Source organism: Cryptomeria japonica, chromosome 6, assembly GCF_030272615.1.
Source record: "Cryptomeria japonica chromosome 6, Sugi_1.0, whole genome shotgun sequence".
NCBI classification, from domain to species: Eukaryota; Viridiplantae; Streptophyta; class Pinopsida; order Cupressales; family Cupressaceae; genus Cryptomeria; species Cryptomeria japonica.
The window spans coordinates 354,206,189-354,222,116 of record NC_081410.1 but is presented as its reverse complement, the minus strand read 5'-3'; the positions used below and the strand labels follow the sequence as shown (position 1 = coordinate 354,222,116).

Sequence of the window (15,928 nt, the reverse complement as noted above, 5' to 3'; positions counted from 1 at the left end):
CAATCCGCCATAGCTGCCAGCACTGCAAGTGAGGAGATTGCATTCTACAGATTTGCTACCTACAAGAAAAGAGAAAGATTTGATCCAGACAAGAAGGTCGGAAGGATCAGAGGAGAGAAGTTCACTCACAAGATTGACATAGAGGATTATTGGGCTAACTTAATGGATGAACAAGCAGTAAAGAGAAGAATGTGGTCCAGAATGTCAGTGCATTTCATGAGGAAGTGTGGACTTTTCCTCATCCCTGATCAGGTATTAGATGATAAAGATCATACACACCCACATTATGAGAATGAAATGAAGAAGGCAATCCTATTGCCAAATTGGTCAGAGTCAAAGGAGACTAATCTGAATATATTGATGAGAAAAGTCTTGAATTTCTCCCGCACATGGGTAGATATGCAGATGAACAGATTAGTTGACATGGGTGTTCCCTTCACTTATGAGAGGATGAAGACGGAAGAGTCTACTTCCGAGGATGATCAGAGGACTGTCAGTGATGTCAGGATTCATGCAGACGAAGAGAGTCAAGCTCCCAAAAGAAGGAAGAACATGCATGGAGAAGTCAAGGCTAGAGAGAAGAAGATTGAGGATGTGAAGAAGAAACAGAAGACTATCATTCCTTCACCCCCTCCCAGTGTCTCATCAATCGAAGTGATTGAAGTAACAGAACAAAATAAGGAGACTCAGCAGTGTTCCAACACAGTGATACTACCAGAGAATACTCAAGAATTTCATGCCACAGCGACATCTGCACCTCCTAATGAGAATGATGACCAACCGGGATCCCCTACTGTCCTTTTGGAAGTTAGTTTGGGAAATGATGTATATGATTGGACCAGGAATAATCCTGATGATAAGGATGAAGTTATCTCGGCACTGAAGGACCTTGATCAAGAAATATGTCTTGATGATGGTATGGAGATGACCGCTATTCCTGAATGGTTGAGGAAGAGTATGGAGAAAAGTAAACAAATGATAAAAGTACAGCCTATTGAGGATATTGATGACTACCTAGCTAGGAGTGCTAAGAAGAAAGAGCCCAAGAGAGCGGAGATTTTGTCACACATAGCTAGAGATGAGACAGGAATGTGGATTGCGCTGATTGTTGTTCCTAGAGTAGGCGTGACAGTGGACACTGCTACTCCCATGGATTTCTAGATCACTTCAATTGCCCTTGGTCGTCCATCCGCAGGGCAGGAATTTCAGGAGATTGGTGACAACCTCCAAGCAATCAATGCTAAGTTAGACACAGCGATTGCGGAGAATGAAAGGTACAAAGAAGAAAATATTAGAGTCAGAGAGTATATTGCAGGGACAAGGCGTGGGGATCCCACCCTTATTTCCCCTATTGCAGTTGACCATGGAATACATTCACACTGCGAGGTAGCGAGAGGTACACACTCAGAGGTGGAAAAGTGGATTGAAAGCACAAGAAGGCAGGCAGATGATTTCCTTACTCAGTTTGTCCAAGCATATGATAAGACAACAACGCTTGTATTCAGGATCCAATATTTGGAGGGAGTTTGGGAAGAATTCCGGCCTATCCAAGAGAAGACCATTCCACGCCTCCTGGCATTGAAAAAGATTCCTAATTCCACCTTGGTCAGCGAGAACATTGTGCACAGTGGAGACATTTATAATTTCCATGGCTGGTATTGTGCACTAGCTTTGAAGAAATCAGCTTATGAGAACGCCCAATCGAGTTGTACGGAGATGGAAGGATTAATTCAAGACATTCAGATGAAAATCCTTGCCTCGATTGAGGAATTATTGGGTGTTGATGTTAGTGATGCTAGTGGTTTACACTTAGCCGAATTAAGAGACAAGATAAAATTTATGTATTTTTGCCAGTTGGACCCTTTGCAAAAGAGTCAGATAGATGACTTGGTCTCTTTGTTGATTCATGTTCATAATTCGCAGAAGCTCATACCTGAATGGGAGAACACTTTGAATGCTTGCTCAGATTCATTGGATGTGATTGATTTACAGCAAGATACCTTGCCTAGCATTTCCATGGAGGAGTTAAATTCAGTTTTGGCTCGATTCTTGGAGTATGCTAAGAGAGAGAGAGAGATGCAGGGAGGAATCTTCTAGAAGATTCTCTATATGATGACTAGGTATCTTTCTATTGGGCCATATGTTGGTGGCACCATTTTTGATGTAACCCTAATTAGGGCAATTCTAGGGTTTTGTTGGCATGATCTCGGTCGTTGATCTTAGATCAATCTGGGCCATCCATTTTGTAAGAGACTCTATATATACCCCTTTGTCTCTCATTTGTAAGAGAGAGTTTTTGTAGAATTGTTGGTATATGCTACAGCTATTTGAATCCTAATCATTGTTCAATTGTTGGTGATTTTGCTTTTCAAGTGTTGTATTTGCATTCATGGTTCTCAATTCCTCCAAGTTAGATTAGAATTTAGATTAGAATTTATTTTCATGTATGTTAGATTGAATGGAAGATTTGTTGAGTATATTTGTGTGGAATCCTTAATCCATACCACTAGCCTCTTTCCGCTAGTAAGTGCGCCTTGTGTGGTCAACTGGAGTTTGAGTAAGCATAACTTCAACTATTATGCGTCCGTTGACAAGCATCAACTTGGATGGTGTCTTCGTTTGATGGTAATAGTCTGAAATCATTAAGTATACCTTAGATGATTGCACTAAGCTTGTGTCAATACCTGATTGTGAGACCTTGCCTGGTTTGATTCCACTAAATCCATTCATCATTCCCTACATTCTTAGGATTAGAATAGATTTCCTGAACCCTATTCTTTTTCTCCCTTTTTTTTTTAGAAAGAAGTAAATCCAGAGCCTTATTCATATATCTTAAGTTGTCAACACACCTATTCCGCATCATTCATGATAATCCAAACATTTGCGTAAGTCCCCAAAGTGAAACACAGCAATTCACATCAACCACTGAACTTACCCACTCGTCAAGACCTAACATGTAGAAACCTTGGAATCACATTAGTTGATCTCATCCTTAGCATCTGAGGTGATTTTGTTCAAGAGAGGGTAAATTACTTTGGTAATTTATTCTGTATTGTTATGTGCATAAAAAATACATCAACAGAACTTAAGTCTGAAGACAACTTAGTACACTTATAAAATTGTCAAAATGAGGTCAAAGAGTATACCAGAAGTCTGATTACACTAGGAAAAAGATGTGCAAAGGTCTGATTTTCAATTTTCTTTGTCTGAAATCACCTTCCAAGGTCAACAATGGCTTCCAAAAAGTCTGAAGACAACCTGCAACTAACATGAATCAGCCACTTAGAACACTTGCATTGGGACTGCCTTACCTGTCCAAGGTCAAAATTGGTTATCAAAATTGGCTAAGTCTGGATATAGGTATGTGGCTGATAAGTCTGAAGACAAAGCTGGAAACAAAGCTTCAGACTGTAACAACAATGGCTTCTGCATAAAGTGGCCCAAAAATCTCCCTAAATTGATGTCCAAATGAAATCAACTATGGCTGGAAGTAAAATCAGGTCTGAAAATATGAAGTTCCAGCCAATGACCAGCAATGGTGGCAAAGAATGGTGCCCAAATTCGCCCAGCTACACTCAGATAAAAATCGCCATGGTTCCCAATGATGAAGCCAAGCAAGACACTTTCAAATTGCTCCAAAATTCTTAAGTTTCCAGCCACACCAAAATCGTGACCTTCCCAGCTATGGCGATACAAATAAAATCGCCCAAATGTGGCCCAATGAGCCACAAAAATCTCTGCAACTCTTCCTCTAATGGAGGCGCCAAGGCATAATTGGACAAAATCGCCCTCAAATCTGCAGCTTTCTTTAACAATGGTGTCAAAAATGACACTTAGGCAAAAATCGCCCAGCTGGGAGCACCAATCAACCTCCAAAAATGTCTTCAATTAGTCACATCAGCAAGATGTAATATTATTATATTGCTGGTTGGCTCTCTTTTAAACTATTTTTTACCTCAACACTTCACTACACAAGCAATGTGGGATAAAACTTGCCTTTTAATACTTGCCAGGGAAAATCGATTTGCCTTGGAAAAATATTTTAATTATTAAATAATTGTTTCCCAGTATTAAATAATTGTTATTGATCATTGTATAATTGTTGTTAACGCAAAAACAATTAAATTTAACAGTACTTGTCATCAAATTCATCTTCATCCTCATTAAATTTCCACATAACTCATCACAATTGACATTTGGGGAAAATTGACCCCCATTTGGATTCATGAAATCAGTTCATTTCATTCATTAAGTCTTGAAAATCCACCTTGGGGAAAAACGTGGGCCAGCAGGATGCCCAATCCACACATTTTCGTCATTAAATTCCCTTTAGGGCAAATTTGATCTTCATCAAGATCAAATATCTACACTTGCTTGGGGAAACACGACCCCCATCAAGATAATCAATTTCATCTGCATAAAACTTCATAAATCATTCCTGGGGAAATTTGACCTTCATTAAGAAAATTTCAAACACAAACAAATTTTGGGCCTCCCAGTGGAAAAACGTGGTCATCGAAAAATCATGAATTTGAGTGGGGAAAATCATGGGTCATCGAAAATCTATCCATAAAGCTTAGGGAAAAACACCCTCCATCAGGATAATTGACTTTTAGACCTCAATTTAATGTTTTTGATTAGATTAGCAAGTTTTGAAGGGCCTTGAACCCTGTACAGAGTAGAACGCAGCAAAAGAGCAACAAACCAAACAAGATGGGTTTTAACAAGGACCCAAAACCTTCACTTCCAAAAACTAAATCTAGATAGACAAAAAAGGATGGCAACCTAACCATCCATTATAGAACCTCCCAGGTGGAATGAAGAAGGGGAGGGATTTTTCCAAGTTTCCCACAAACCTTGACACAGGGTTTTGAATTGGCACCCTGAACCAACTAGCTGCAACTAATCTGAAAAGCCCAGCAACCAAACAACTCCCCACCTGCCAAAATCCTCTCCACCTCATTAGGAGAGGAACCAGTTATAACAGAGGCAAAAGAGAAGACGAGAGATCGCAGGGTGAACCAAACAGGCCTCATCCCTACAACTGAGCAGCAACCATCAAGTGAAAACCACATAGATTGACCTTTGTTCTCCTTCCCTAAGCAGATCCCCACCTCAACAATAGAAGAAAAATACACCATTTCCACAACAATGGCACCATCAGAAACCCCACCTCAATAGGGGGAAACTTCACCTCCATAGAAGTCATGCAGGAAGGGGCCCAACCAAGAGCAAGAGCCAAAACTAACTGAACCCCGTCTGAACCACTCTCTAACCAAAAACAAAGCATAGCCAGAGAGGGCCCTTTAAAACTACTAGCAACCTTTGAGGTATCCAGAGGAACAAAGTCAGCCAAACAACCAACTCTATACACTAAAACAAAATAACTTATCGGAAATTTAATGTTTTCCATCGAGAATCTGATGATTTTCACACTCAAAAGCATCTGGATATTCCAAATTTCATCATTGTGCATGAGGACTTAGTCAAATTAATCTGAATTTGAGCAAGAAAATTAGGGATTCCATCGGGACAAAGAGCAATTTGACTTAATTTACCTACTAGGAGCAAGAAAATGACCCCCTAAAAGAACTCTTGACGCTTAGGCACAAAAATGTCACCGACTTACACACATTTAAACTCAATTACGCTCAAAATCTAAACCTAGACAAAATTTTAGGATAACCTAGACAGTTTAACATTTTATACACTTGATCCTATACAAAACTCAAAACCCTAATTGCACCTTAGGCATTATCATTTCAAAACTAAGACTCGAGCATTGAACAACTCAAAATTGTTGTTTGACTGCCAAAACCCTAAACTAACACGACGCAAAAAGCGAGAAAGAGAGGGTCTCTGTTTGCAATGGGGTGATCTGTGAAAAGGTCACAACAGGTTGAGATGAGTTCAATCCTGACCTTTGATCCAAAATGTAAAATCTAAAGAAAAAGGCAAATGCCTCTCTCTTTGTAAAAGGTTAGATAGTTAGATTTTAGAGAGTAAAAAATTTCAACCAACTAGCAGACTAGGAATAGAAGTCAGATAGGACTGTTGAGCAGAAATTGTTGTAATGGTAGTTGAAACTTGAAACAGATCAATGAACATTGAAGTATGGTGTTTGTCATTTTGTTCTCTTTTGTTTGCATGGTTTCTTTTCATTAGATTAGCTAGTTAGAGTTCAATGATTTTAATGGTGATATGTGAGGGTATCTGATTTGATTTCAAGTTCATACCATTGGGGGCTTGTTGATTGTAGGTCTCTATGTATGCTTTGTCTGAACCCAAAACTGTTCTTAGTTCAATTGTGGGTGTTTGCTTCAGGCTGCACCAGAATTGGGTGTCTAGGTGAATGTCCATAGTTTGATTTTTTGCTTTGAGATTCAAAGCATCAGCAAATGCAGACCAGCTTGTTTTATTCATAAGTCCCCTCGTGTTTACCAACACAACACATCAACCGTTGAGTTATCCTAAGTCGTCAAGACCTGACATTATAAACCTTGAGATTGCTTTCTTGTGATCGTCCTTAGTAGCACTAGAAACTTCCTTATGCAAGAGGGGATAGGATACTTAGCATTCTATTTTGTGTTGACCGAAAGAGTAGCAATACTATTTCTCGCATCAACAATTTCCTTGTTGAATGCTGATTTCTACTCTAAGTTGTCTGGTCTAACTCAATTCTTTCCTTGATGCTCTTCCTTGGGAAAATTCTTCTTTTAAATCTTTTGTTTGGCGCAAGGACATATCTCTTCACACATACCTTTTCACTCGGCAAGAGTTATGCCTTTTCAGATTGAGTGCTTTAACAAGCCTTAGGTCCGCTCCAGCAATTTTTTGTATTATATATATATTTTTTATTACTGTTTTGAGTCAGCAATCTTAAATAAATCATTGGCACATGTTGATGTGATTTTTAGCACAATCGAACACAGAATAAAATACCAAGGTATCTTATCCTCTCTTGAATAAAGTTTCTCAAATGTTATGATTCGCAATCAAATGAGACAACTCCAAGGTTTCTGCTGTCAGGTCTTGACTCGTGGATAATCTCAACGGTTGATGTGATTGTTGGTAATCCAAGAGGACTTACATTGAATAATTGAATGTTGAACGTTTGGATGTTGTGGAACTTAGATTCTAACTACATGCTTGGAAAATAAATGAGCAAAAGAGATTGGGTTTAAGAATACTACGCTACTCCTAAGAATGCAAGAGACAATGGGATGAAATTCAACTAGGCTTCACTTCACCATCATTGAACAACTCTACAAAGCTAGTGCGATCTCCTAAGGTAGGCACGTGATGTTCAAATCACTATAACAACAAAGACACCATCAAGGCAATGCATATCAAAGTGTTAATAGCAATTGAAGTTAAGCTCATTAAAAATTTCAATTGACCACACAAGGCAAACTTACAATCAGCAAATTGCTAGTAGTATGGATAAACGAATCATACCATCAATCAAAAATCATGCAACTTGTTGAAACAACAAATTTCACCATATCTTCAATGAAACGAGGATATTCATTTGCAAGCCTTAGCAACAATTTCTTCTTCTCCTACTCTATTCTAACTGCTTGCTATCTAACATCTCTCAACTATTCACTATTGTTGAACTATTAACTATTAACCTACTATTAACCTTTACAAATGAGAGGTTTGAGCCTTTTATAGATAGCTCTTTACAAATGAATGGCCTGGATTGAATCCATATCAATGGCCAAGATTACAAGATGAGACCCTAATTAGGGTTTGTTAGAACAAACTCTTCTTAGCTACTGAAATAATTACAGTATTTGGGCACATGTCCTCTTTGGAATTTTTGACCAATAGATAGTGAGGGTAGGTACACTAGAGTTTGTGCCACCATGGGTGAGCCAAGTGCATCGCATCTGGACATGTTGACATGGAATCCTTGATTGGTTGGTGATGAATAGGACGCCCCATTAGCTACATCATCACAAAATGTTTGAGATTGAACAATATCTCTTGATATTCAACATTTCTGATTGCTTAATGATGGTGATAGATCATATTCCCAGTTTGTATCATCTTTGATCAACTTTCTAGCTTTGCTTAACTTATCACTTTTCCTTGATCACACTTGCATTTCACTTCTAAACTTTGGGAATTCCTTATGATATCTTGCATTGATCCTGGAAATCTTCATTCCTTCCTTGGACATTCCTCATGATGTTTTGAATCCTTTGTGATGGTTTGCATCTCATCCTCATGTTAGGAAATTCACCTTGTTCTCTCCTTGATGATGTTTGATCTTAAAATGCCTTGTCCTTAACTTGAATTCCTTGGTGTAGTTGTGAAATCCTTTGTTTTGAGCTTAGAGTCCTCTTGTTATCCTTTGAAACGTCTTGCATCATCCTTCTTGAATGTCTTGAATTTGTCTGCCTTGAAGTTGTGATGATGTTGACTCGCCTTGGAATGTAGAAAATTCCTTGTCTTGAGTGTGTGAAACATGTCTTTGTTGTTTCTCCTTTATCCTGATGCTCAATGCATTTCATTGCTGGTCTCAAACCTGAGAACGAAAAAAAATGAATCATATTGATGAATGAAATCTATTCGTGGATGCAATAAAACTGAGAATAAGATAAATTCATGATAAACCAAGAAGTCTTTACTCCCTTCTCATGCCTCAAACATCTCATCACAAATCTAGAAATGACATCCTCAGATCTGAAAATGGTGAGAAAATCACACCCAAATCACACCAAATCAACCTTCACGAGCTCGATCAATTCCTAATCCATAAACTTGCCACAAAATGGAAGGAATTTACCCTAGGAATATGATGAAATTCACCTTAGATCTTTGCTTTGTGAAATTTGTTGCACTTATGGAGGTTTAGATCGCTGCTCTACTCATTAGGGAATAATTTGCCTTGCTATTGTGATGAAATGACATGATTAACTTGTCATTTATAGGCACTCAAGGATGAGGTGTGTCTCTTCACCCACCTAGGCTGACTTGTTTGCACTTTTATTAAAAAAAAAAATTATCCTCTAAGAAGCCGAATTGATTGCATAATTGAACATTTTCCTTGAAACTTTAAAATCAAAACCCTTGGCGCTAGCAATTTTCATTACCTATTGTTGTTTGACATGATCACAAGGAAGAATTTCGGACTTTTTAAATAGCAAAGGAAGAATTTCGTACTTTTTAGGTGTCAATGGAAGTATTTCGGACTTTTTGAATGGCAATGGAAGTGCATCGGACTTTTTGAATGGCAATAGAAAGATTTCGGGCTTTTGAATGGCAATAGAAGTGCATCGGACTGTTATCTCCAGCTTGCTCTTCATCAAATCTTCCTTAATTCAATCTTTGGTTTCAAACCTCATGTCAATCATTCATGTCTATGAGCAAAGGAAAGGTTGTATTCGTGGCAAGGCACAAGAAATGCTCAAGACTCTTGCTCCATTCTCTCAAGCTCTTCCATTTACTATCATCAATTAATCTTCAAAGCAACTCTTTGTGTTCAAATCGAACCTCTAAGAAGTCAAAAAAAGTATCCTAGGCCAGATCGATGATTGGAAAGATCAAAGTCTTACTTAGCAAAGGAAGTAATTCGTGATTCCTAAAGAGCAAAGGAAAAACTGTGGACTTTTCACGTGTCAAAGGAAGTTTTTCATACTTATTGGGAGGCAATGGAAGTTTTTAGGACTTTTGAGAGGGCAATGGAAGTAATCTATACTTAGTCGAATTTCTATCCGAGGGACTTGCCTCTCAAACTTCCTTGCCTTTCATGCTTAGATTGACATCAATGACACCTCCTTTCACTAAACAATTGTCACATACCAGCCCTTCTACTATCAAGATACCTCAAAACACACTTCCTTCAGATTTTGACCATTTCTCATGCTGATTGGACACCTTGGAGAGCAAAGGAAATGATCCAGCTAGTTCATGGATTTAGGGGATCAAAGGAAATGTCCTAACACTTAGCAAATTTTTATCATCCAGCCTACTGCCTTCAAGAATCCATACCTACTATGCTCAAATTGACATTTCATCTCAGATTTTCACTTCAAAGATGATGATCAAACGCAGCGATCATCCAAATCATTTATCTCCTAAGCCATGAGAATGATCTGACCTCATCCCAACCTAAGGAGGGAGAAATAGCCCTATCACCACCTAGCCACCCGACAAAGTGCACTTCTTCAAACAAAAGGCTAATAGCAAAACACTCTACCACTATCCTAGAAAGCAGAAAAAAAGTGGGGGTCCCCATTTGCAATGGGGCGATGTGTGAAAACATCACAACAGCACCCTAATTCGTTTCGAATTCAGGTCGGCCCCTTAAATAAATTGTTGGTAATTTGATTCTTTATAATTCAGATCGGCCTCCTTTATGTAATTGCTCATGATTAAATTCCCTATTATCTAGGTTGGCCCCTTATATGGAGGCATTATATCTTTAAATTCATAGCCTAGGCTTTTTTATTTATTAGCAGTCTACCAACAAGGCAGCGTTCTCAGGAGGGGCATGACAGAGAATATACTGCCTTTTCATCTAGTGCAACCAAAAACACTTTTTTACTTTTTAAATCAAATTGCCTTCCAAGCAACATGGACCTTCCTGGGACATGCCATTTTCGATGATCTTATCACTTTTACACAAGCTCTCTCTAAAGTGGTCAAATGGTCAAACGTCATCTAGAATTGCTCCAGAAACATTGTAAACTTTCACTGCAGAAAAGAGCAAAATTGCCAAGAGAACAAATTTTATGGTTAGAAAACAAATAAAAAATCACCAAATTTTTTATTGACAAATTAAATGAAAAATAGAGCAATTTTTCAGGCAAAAAGTTGGCAGCAGGGGCAAGTCCTTATTATCGTGATTTTCCCAATTTCTACTTCTATGTATTATACGGATACCATATTGTAACATATAATATTATATTATGTTTCTATATTATTTTGCTTAGCTTTGAAAATTTTCAGCATCACTTTATATTATATATTTTCTTTTCATTTGTTTCAGCATCTGAAAGTATATTAGGCTCATCTTACAATCCTCGCTTCATTTGCTTGTACTGATTATGGATGGATGACACGTGATCCAAAAAGTTGATGAAAATGAAAACAAAGCAACTTCAACTACATCCATTTCATTTTCTTCAAGTTGTATATGCATCTTTTTTATGAAGATAACAAACCATATTACAATATAATGAGAACAAAGGAAACAATGGTGTAATGATCTTTAAGTTCAATCCAACCTACAAAGAGGAACTGCTTGGACCAGATTATTATATAAGAAAAGATTTATATCTACCAATTACCGTAATCAATTAAACTAAATTAATTCAAGAGTACCTCACTAGTATCAGAATCTTGTGATGCAAGCTTTGCATCCAAAACAGCAAGGTGCTCCTGACGTAATGTTGTTCCAAGAGAAGCCTGATGAAAATATGCAGACCAATGAGTTCCAGAAAGGTTGTTGATGTAATCCTCAGGTACAGAAAATAGTCCACCCAATGCTAATGGCATGTGAACAATAGCCAGCAATATCGACACCTGTAACATCAAAAATTCAGGAGAGAAGGATATGCACATTTCCAGAAATTATCAACATAGATAGCAGACCAATTAAAGAAAATACATTGTATTCCATAAGTTTACAATGCAGCAAGCAAACATATTGCAAATTTTAAGATCTTCAGTTAGAAAAATATAATAAAAATCACCATATTTTTTAATCACAAGAAATAAAATAAAATTAAGAAACTTTATTAATATCCACAAAAGACCAAAGTAGATAAATGGGACTCTAACGTAGAGCATGTACTATATTTAATCAACAATTCAAAAAATAACACCAAAAACTATAACTAGAATGGTACAACTATATCTAGGAAACAATAGAACATAGTGAGATGGAAGACTCAAAGGGTGTATCCTAGACAAGCCAAAGTCTACAAAGGTGAAAATATTATCAATTCTGTGAAAGAAATATTCAATTAATAAAAGTTATTTAACATGTAAGGTTCTATGTATTTTTGAAATTTCAAGATCAAATTTGCAACACTTAGCCTAGCCTCTTCTTGGTTAGTGGTGCATTATCAAATGCTTGTGCTTTCTTTAGTGACCTTCTTACATGATAGTTACTCTTCCAACAAAAAGGAGTGTGGACGAAATTTCTGATAATAGCGACATATGTTCCCATTTCTTCTCCTACAATAACTCCAATTACTGGGAAACATATAAAAGTTGTTTGCATGCCTCACAGCACTGCCTTTATGCTCGCTCTCTTAAAGGGACATTTTAAAGGCTGAATGGGTAACAATTGATTGGATTCTCCATTGCAGCCCATTATGAAACCGTAAATTAGGATTGTGAGATGAAAGCATATTACCTCATCCACTTTTAAGCTATTTCATCACTGAAGTTGCTTTCCAGCCTTCCTCAGCAATTTGCTTATTGCTTCTACGTACCTTTTTGTAGTGTCTCCATTTTTATGCCATATTGTTTCCCAATTTTCGGGGTTTTTTGTAAGTTTCTAAGTGAGCTGGGAGAACTCCAATGTTCTTGGAGAGCTCAGTTTCAGGTATTCTTGGCATCGGATGATGGAGTCTAACTTGCATTCAAGATTGCATTGACGTTCTTTGTAGCTTTTTTGGCCATCTAGGTAGTTCTGCACATTTCTTGAAGATAGTGGCTACATTAGTAAGTGCCTATTTATCACCAGCATCATTCTTCAACATTAGTAAATTCTCGACAATATCAGTTTAAGTTTTTGATGCCTTGCTGGTGCTTTCCACAAAGTCGTCTGGATTATTTTAATTATTGCACTGAAGTGTAAAGTTAATGTTACAATATTAACATTGGTGTTTTAATTTTGTAAAGTTTTGTATGCAAGTGGATGCCTAGGGAAAAGGAGAACTAGACATAAGTTATTTTTAAATTGCAAAAGGCCTTTGAGAGAATAATGATTTCATTTGAAAAAAAAATTCCCTCCAACTCTATAAAAGGAGCATTTTGGCTCTCATTTCCGTTATGGAAGTTTGCACACACAACAAAATGCTGATGGTAGTATGGTCTCACACAGGAATCACATTGGTCTCACAGAGTATTGTATTTCAAGGTTTCAAAATGAAGATCTTTCTGGTGTGTTGATATTCCGAATTTGGGGTGAGTGTTTGTTTAGATTTCCAGAGATATTTTGAGAGATTTAATAGAGTTTTCTGGGAGAGTTAAACAGGCCGTACCTCTACCCAGCTGAATAAAATCTTGTTTGAGGTCAATTTCATTGAAAGCAATCTGAGTTATACTTTTCATCTTTGGGTGACCTGATTTGAGTTGGAATAGAAGTTATTTGCTGTTGGTATGAATTATGTTGCATGGGCTGTAGATCTCCAAGTTCCCCTTGTACATTGCATGAGCTCTCTAGGCTGGAATGCCTAGGGTTTATGGTTATTTTTGAGTTCATTGGAGGCACCAAAAACTTAGACCCCTGTTAATATCCATTTCGGACTGGACAAGTGTGTTGGTGATGAGTTTGTCATTTTTTTGAAGGTTGCTGCCCCTATTCCAGCACTTGGAACTTGATGGCATCAATTGCTGGTAGTTCTCAGACCTAAGTTTAGCTACTGCTTGCTATCAGAAGACTGCTATGCATTTCTGGATGTGTTTTTGTTGAGTTCATTCATTGGAGGGTGATCTTCAAGGCATTTGGTGAGGCTTTGGAATGAAAGTCAAATGTTACATAGCATCAACCGTGTATCCACTCCAGCTGCAGCCTACCCATCCAAATTGAATGCAAATAAACAGGAAAGAGATTGTATCAATGCGTAAATTCAGCCATATAGATAGCCCTTTTGGTATGTGATTCTATAACCTATTTCACTAAAGCATCTACATCAAAACCATCATTTGTTTCATCCCACAGATTGTGAAAATACAAAAAGAAACAGCTAAGTCCTATCTTTGAATGCTCAGATTCAGATTTAGCAAGAAAACATTCATTGCCATTTTATGAAATGTCAAGCTTCCAAGGATAGAATCTGCACGAGAAACAGAAAAATGAATGAGATTCCTGTGCAAATGCATGTCATGATTAAATCTTGCAGCTTTCTTTGTAGTATTATCTGTGCAAACTGCCAAGCATGTCTTACATACTCAACGAATGCTTTTGGTTTGCAGACTCATTCTACATCCCTTACAGATTCAAAAATAGCTATTTATACAAATTTGTAGTTTCAAGATTTCTTGGTGAGTGAACTCATCCATAGCAGATATTATAATTTCAATTTTCGTTCTTGCAAAAACAGACAAGAATTTAACATTTTGTGGTTCCGTTAGCTTTGAAATTCTACAACTTCTGTGCTCTTATGGATCCAAAAAAAGAAAAATGATAGAGGTGCAGAATAAATTGTAACTGAAAGATTACTAAAACCTTCTTTAGAAGTGCGGGCATCTGATTACAGATAAAAAAGGCATGATGCAACCATCCAGTTACAAATGATCTCAGGTTTTCATAGGAACTGCAGCACTGGGTCCTGTAAAATCTTTGAGGTGAGAAACAACTACCTTAAAACATCTCAAAAGTTCATATATGCAGATATTTAAAATGAGCATACACAACAAAGGATTTTTCTCTATAGGAATCAGAATGCACACTATAAATTCAATGCTCTTACCATGATAATGCAGGAAGATTTTTCTTTAGAGAAAACCAACTAATGTGGTATAGCAATGCTGCACGTTCAAAAAGTAATATATCTACAGGAATTCTCCAGCCAGGACATTTTTGCTGGCAATGATGACCATTAACAAATGAGCACAGACAGGGTAGTCCATCGATATGAAAAAACAGCAGAGAACTATTCTGTAACATGATTTCATATGCCTTGACATATTCTCCAGATGTCTCATGGCATTTGCCTGCTCAGCATGAACCAAAACTTTTGGCCTTAAAAACAACTTACAAATAAATGAAAGAAACTCAATAAAATTTATTAAATAAATCACTTTTGTAAGACAAGTCTACCTATTTGAAGCAGAAGTCTAGACATCAGACTTCTCCTATGCAATTCGAAAGTAAAAGCGATAAGTTCTTGTATTGAGTCTGATTTATTGTTTTTCCTCACAGAATACAAAGTTGCATCATCTGCATCATTTATAAGTTAGTGCCAATAATCTACTTGTTTGTCCAAAATTTTCAGATAGTGACAGATTACATACCATCCATAGATAAATCATACTTAGTTGCAGATTTTGAATGATACTGGGTCCTCCTACAAACACTCTCAGAGCCCTCATGATAGGCCTTTACTCCTAAGCTGGATTCCTTTGGGCACGGATTTGTAGAAGAGATTTTTACTTTGTGACTAGCTCCTCTCTTCTTCATACCACTGCTGGCATAGCCAAGAGGCTTTCCAACGAGTGGTTTTCTCATTTCCTTACATAAGTCATCAACATCTTGACCAAAATCATCCTCTAACAGCACAGAATCTACACCAAAAGAAAATATTTTGTGCTTTGAGATTCTGCTGGAAAATTCCAGCTTGGGACTAGATGCTGCATTCCCTTCCTTACTGGCCTGAGAATCACTGCCACAACACTCTGTCTGCATCTTTATGGAAAGATGCATATCATTAGAGTATTTTCTTTCAATATCATGCAGTTTTTCTTTTGCTGACATGTAAATATCAAAAGAAGTCAATTCCTTATAAAAATTTGCACTTCTGCTCTCCCTGGGACATCTGCGTACAAAGTCCCCTATGCGCATTTGAAGCATAGCCTCTATGGTTACTTTGCAAATCTTACACACGTGTTTCATATCAGGTCGACAAAATACCCTCAGTGTCTCCTGAAATCTCTTTTCAGCCATCTCCCATTTGTGACACTTCCGATATATCTCACCTGGAAAAACCCTTGAAATATCTTAAACTAAACAAGGTATCTA

The 15,928-nt window shown here is 37.4% G+C and overlaps 1 pseudogene; it reads right to left on the bottom strand.

Annotated features, from left to right (window-relative positions):
• LOC131077703 (separase-like) overlaps window positions 1–15,928 on the bottom strand; it is a 104,211-nt pseudogene that overhangs the window by 35,275 nt on the left and 53,008 nt on the right.